The sequence below is a fragment of the Kogia breviceps genome, chromosome 12, assembly GCF_026419965.1.
Source record: "Kogia breviceps isolate mKogBre1 chromosome 12, mKogBre1 haplotype 1, whole genome shotgun sequence".
In the NCBI taxonomy this organism is placed as follows: Eukaryota; Metazoa; Chordata; class Mammalia; order Artiodactyla; family Physeteridae; genus Kogia; species Kogia breviceps.
In genome coordinates, this window is record NC_081321.1 from 7,594,978 (window position 1) to 7,600,998 (window position 6,021).

A 6,021-nucleotide genomic window follows, 5' to 3' on the forward strand; every position below is an offset into this window, starting at 1 on the left:
CGGGCTATAGTCCTCATTTGGCCCCCAATAAAACTTAACTCACAACTCTCCCGTTGTGCTTTCTTTTTTCAGTCAACATAAGGAAAGATATGCAATCTTGATTACCTTGTTGAAAGAATTGCCATTCACCTTTCTGCCTTCAAAATGATTGTTCAGGGCTTCCCTGGTGGCGCAGTGGCCGAGAGTCCGCCTGCCGATGCGGGGGACGCGGGTTCGCGTCCCGGTCCGGGAAGATCCCACGTGCCACAGAGCGGCTGGGCCCGTGAGCCATGGCCGCTGCGCCTGCGCGTCCGGAGCCTGTGCTCCGCAACGGGAGAGGCCACAGCAGTGAGAGGCCCGCCTACCGCAAAAAAAAAAAAAAAAAAAAAAAAAAAAAAAGATTGTTCAACGTCTCCTTCCTCAGGAGTGCATCTTAAATGTTTAGCAAGCAGAGGGCCATGGACCAGACCTTCTGTTATTCTTAGGAAGAAAGATCCCATAATCTCCCTAACACACCCTTAGGTCTGCAGTCCAGCAATACCTCAACGGGCTATGGGGCTCAGCACTCTTCAAGCCCCAGTGCTTGTCCTTACTAATTCAATCCCCTGCTTCTAGAGAGAGGAAGAACTTCCCCAAAGGAAGTTTTTTGAAGAGTATCACCTCTCCAGAAAGAGTTTCCCACGTGTTTTCCTTCTTCACACATGCACTCTGTTGTGCTAAAACACTGAGTTCCAGAGAAGAGGGAAAATCTTGTGGAAATCTGTTAGTAACACTCATTTCGGCCTCACAATGCCAATGTTGGTAACCTCAAGCAACCAAGATTTTTTCATAGCGTTCTACACCGTAATCTACCTTAATAACGGCAGGAACAATCCATTTCTCACAGGTAGATAATATCTCTTCTAACAGAATCATACTTGTAACCACTGGATAAATAATGCAAATATTATTTACTCATGTATCACGTTTGCTCTTGGAAATTCTTAAACAATGAAAAATACGTACAATGTTCAGTAAATCACAGTCACAAATCAAATATTGGCGAGTTCAAAGTGGAAGAATTACGGGAATTCCCTATCAGTCCAGTGGATAGGACTCCACGCTTTCACTGCCGAGGGCCCGGGTTCAATCCATCCCTGTGCTAGGAACTAGGATCCCACAAGCCTCGTGCGATGAGGCCAAAAAAAACCCGAAAGCAAAACAAAGCAAAAAAACCAAAGAGGGAGAATTGAGACTATCAAATGGGATAAAGAGGGAGAATTGAGACTATCAAATGGGATAAAGTAAACGTATCATATACCGTTATCAGTCTTTATCGTTGCACCTGTCATATTACCTTACAAAATATCTGCTTATATAGCTCTCTCTTCAAGTTGACCATATGTTCAGTAAAGAGAGAATATGTGTCTTATTTACTTACGTGTAACCCTCACCCACTGAGATGTCTGGCATATAAAAGACACTAGATAACTATGAAATAAATGGATATTTTTATGGTTTAACATAGTAGAGGGCAGAGAATTTTTAATGATGATAAAGCAAAAAAAGGTTTTATTCCCTTGCTTTGCTGTTCTCAGCCTTGATTTCTGCTTACCAAAAATATAGATGATGTTATTTCCAGCTAGTCATTGATGAAAATTGGGGCAAGGAAAATATGAAGAAAAAATCCTTAAAATCTCCTTATAAAATTATGCCAGTATGTTTCCTTTCCATATTTTCTATGTATATTTTGTGCATAGGAGGAATTACACATTATTTTACCATCCAATTTTTTCAATTAACATTGAAAGAAGCATATAAGAAGCATTTCTTATATCATTGAATACATCATAAGAATAATCTTTAAATTTTCGTATTTTTCAATTGTATGGTAATATTATATATATTTAACCCTTCTCCTATTGTTGGATACAAGATTTTCGCTAATATTTGGCAAGTCAAATAATGCTGAGGTAAAAATCTAACTGTGTAGCAGCTTGTTCACATGTATTATTTCTTGAAGGTAGATCTACAAAGTAGAATCATTTGCTCAAAGAGTACCACCATTTTTAAAGCTACAGATATATTTTGCTAAAGTTATTTGCAGTAATGGTCTACTAACATTCCTAGTAGCAGCTTATAAGAATATAGTTATTACTTTATTCTTATGAGCAAGCCGTTTTCAAATTTAACCTTAATTTCAGAGCTTGATTTGTGTGATGATGCCCTCTGGTGGCCATAGTCCAAAATTACAAAAACAGACGTGGAAAAGACCCGTTGAAAACTAATAAGCAAAATTAAATGTATAAAGAGGCGGCATGAAGTGAGACAGTGGCATGGACATATATACACACTACCAAAGGTAAAATAGACAGCTAGTGGGAAGCAGCCACATAGCACTGGGAGATCAGCTCGGTGCTTTGTGACCACCTAGAGGGGTGGGATAGGGAGGGTGGGAGGGAGGGAGAGGCAAGAGGGAAGAGATATGGGGATATATGTATACGTATAGCTGATTCACTGTGTTATACAGCAGAAACTAACACACCATTGTAAAGCAATTACAGTCCAATAAAGATGTTAAATAAATAAATAAATAGGCTATAAGCTTTCCAAAAAAAGAGGCGGCAACTATTATAGATAAGTTTTCAAAAAGCACTCTTGCTATTTGGATTTCTAATCATCCTCAGCAACCATATCAAATAAGGCTTACAAACTGTTTCAAATGATACTTATTAATTCATCTTATTCAACCTGGATTTCTGTAGAACTTTCCACACTGTGACTCGTCTATCGCGTGCCAAAGACAGGTATGCGTCACAGTGCGTGAGCTCAACGGGTTTATAGCTTAATGAGGATACACGAAAGCAAACTGATGATTACAAACCTGACCAAAGGCTTTTGCAAATGGAAAATAATACTTAGTAATATTTGTATATCTGAATCATCCTTGTTTTATAAAATACATAATATCTCATTGTGTAAGCAGCCCCTAAAATGACACCCAATCATCATTCCCCACCCCCTGGTATTCATACCATTGTGGAATCCTGTTCCCAGGGAGTGATCCCCTCTCTCTCTCTCTCTCTCTCTCTCTCTCTCTCTCTCTCTCTCTCTCCCTACCCCCAGGGGAAACAGACTGCTGTGAGGTGAAGAGCCCTATGAAAACACCCACATGGCAAGGAAATGAGCCTCCAGTCAATAGCCAGTGAGGACCCTCTGAGACCAGCCAACACCCATGTGAGTGAGCTTGGAAGCGTTAGCTCCTTAGTCAGGCCTTGACCCGAGGCCCCAGCACTGACCCACACCCTGAGGACAGCTTCGTGAGAAACCCTGAGTCAGTCACCCACGTGTCGCTGCTGACCCAAAAGAAGTGTGAGATACGTTGTAGGGTAATTTATTACACAGAAAGAGCTAGTTCCCTAATAAAGAGAATTGGAACCTATTGAAACGTTTCAACATTAATTTCAACTTAAGTACTCAATTAAGTGCTATAAAAAATTTAAACTTCAATTAAAGAGTCTAGCTAACTCTTTTGAACACCTTAAGTAGCAAATGTAACAAGTAAAATTATTATAAAACCTATTGCTATTCTTGTGCTTAAACCTATTCTAAAATATAACCGTAGTTTTTAAACTTCATTGTGTGTGTTATTCCTATAATTTTTTATACTTCTCTAAGGTTATAATTGTACTTTCCAATAGTTGCATTATTAGATCCTTTGATACCTTCCTTGTTTTCAGTAATCTCCCTGGACTAAAAATGAAAATATTTCAGGAAATGGTTTATCAAACAACTGATTTTTAGGCTGAATTTGGAACCTGTTTGCTTTTCCCACAGTGATTGAACTCAAGCTGCAGGCCATTAAGTTAGCTCTTGTTTTAAACTTCATTTATTACAAAAATAGGACATTTGAAATTCTCACTTTTCACGTAGGTTTTGGATTTTTATAACCTAGTATCTCCATTATAAAAGATGTATGTTTTAAGTCTCACTTAGCTAACATTTCATTATGTATTATCCTATCCTTTTTATATATTGCTATTATCTGTTAGCACTGTTACACATTGTGTATGCTTTCTTGTAGCATCTAAATTTTAGGGCCATTTAGAAATTCTAAATCCTAGGAAAAGAGGAATCAAGTCTTGCAGTTAGCTCCCTTTTCAAAACATTTGGCTAAATCATTTTAAAACACAATACTGAACTCTCTTCCTCGTTCTACTTTTTTTATTGTGTATGATCATCCTGTTTTTGGTTCTGCTTTTTCTGGACAATTTCACTTACAATTTCCAATATTTCCCTTCTTTACTTACACAGTTAAAACAAATACCTCGGGCTTCCCTGGTGGCGCAGTGGTTGAGAGTCCGCCCGCCGATGCAGGGGACGCGGGTTCGTGCCCCGGTCCGGGAAGATCCCACATGTTGCGGAGCGGCTGGGCCCGTGAGCCATGGCCGCTGAACCTGAGCGTCCGGAGCCTGTGCTCCGCAACAGGAGAGGCCACAACAGTGAGGCCCGCATACCACAAAAAACAAACAAACAAAAAAAAACAAACAAAAAAAACCAAATACCTCTCTATACTTCATAAATACGTATATTATAAAAGAGTAAACAAAATCATTTAGCTGTATTAACACACGTAATGAAATCATTAACTTGTTCACATACATTTCTGAAACATAATCTGTTAGATTCCTCCTTTCAGATTGCAACTACCTATGCCTACAAACTTTCCTTTTAATTATCATTATAAACACATGGCCTTGTAAAAGTTAATCAATCTTTATTGATTTATATATTTATTTATTATTACCATTAAGACTCAAAGTGTCACAACCTGCCCCCCAAAAACCCCCTTCAAGCCGACATCTATGTACATTGTCTTTTTAAAAAAAATTTTTAAGATTTAATTTTTTTAGCGTTTTGGATCACAGCAACATTGAGGGATAAGGTACAGAGATTTCTCATGAACCCCCCGCCCGACACACGCATAGCTTCCCCTGTTCTCAACATCCCACGTCATGCAGAGTGGTGCACTTGTTCTAATTAGCTACCCTACATTGACACAGTCCGTAGTTTACCTAAGGGTTCACTTTTGGTCTTACACATTCTATGGGTTTGGACAAATGTAAAATGACATATATATACTACCATGTCTAAAATAGCTAGTGGGCACCTGCTGTACAGCACAGGGAGCTCAGCTCGGTGCTCTGTGGTGGCCTAGATGGGTGGGATGGGGGCTGGGGAAGGAGGGGATACACGTATGCATATAGCTGTCTCACTTCATTGTACAGCGGAAACGAACACAACAGTGTAAAGCAATTATATACTCTAATTTTTTTTTAAAAGTTAACTGAAAAGAAAAGACACGAACTCAGCTAAATCCCAAAGAGCCCTGGTTCTTCCTCTTCTCCATTAAAAGCTTTTAATGACTTCCTTTTGAACCTAACATGAACACTGAGAATTACCTCATTATCTGGCCTCTGATCACTTCCTCATCTTCATTTTCGGTCATCCTGCCCTCTAGCTGAAATCTCCTCCCACACTGCCTTCCTCTGAGGTTTCAAATGCACCAGAATAGGTATTTGATCATAATTTCCATTCTGGAGGATTTTCTTAGAGAAAGCGTTGCAATAAACAGCAACAACAAAAACACAATATCTCCTTGGTCTCACTGACACCCAGCGCAACACCCAGAACGTGGCCGGCCTGCCGTAAACAACCGCGATTAAAGTACGAGCAGGTCGGAAGGATAAACCAGATGAAAGTCATTAATCTATAAGTTAAAGGTACTATTGCAACAGTGTTCAAACAAAACTAATATTACTTATCTAGGTCAAAACAAGATTAGGGAAGCATAAAATTATTGGAGATGGCTGCGGTGTGATGGGGGGGATAATAAAAGATACTGAAAAAGACGAGTTTAAGAAAATCTTCACAGACGGGACTTCCCCGGCAGTCCAGTGTTAGGACTCGGCCCTTCCACTACATGGGGCACAGGTTCAGTCCCTGGCTGGGGAACTAAGATCCCACACGCTGCAATGTGGTCAATAAATCGATAAAGATCCA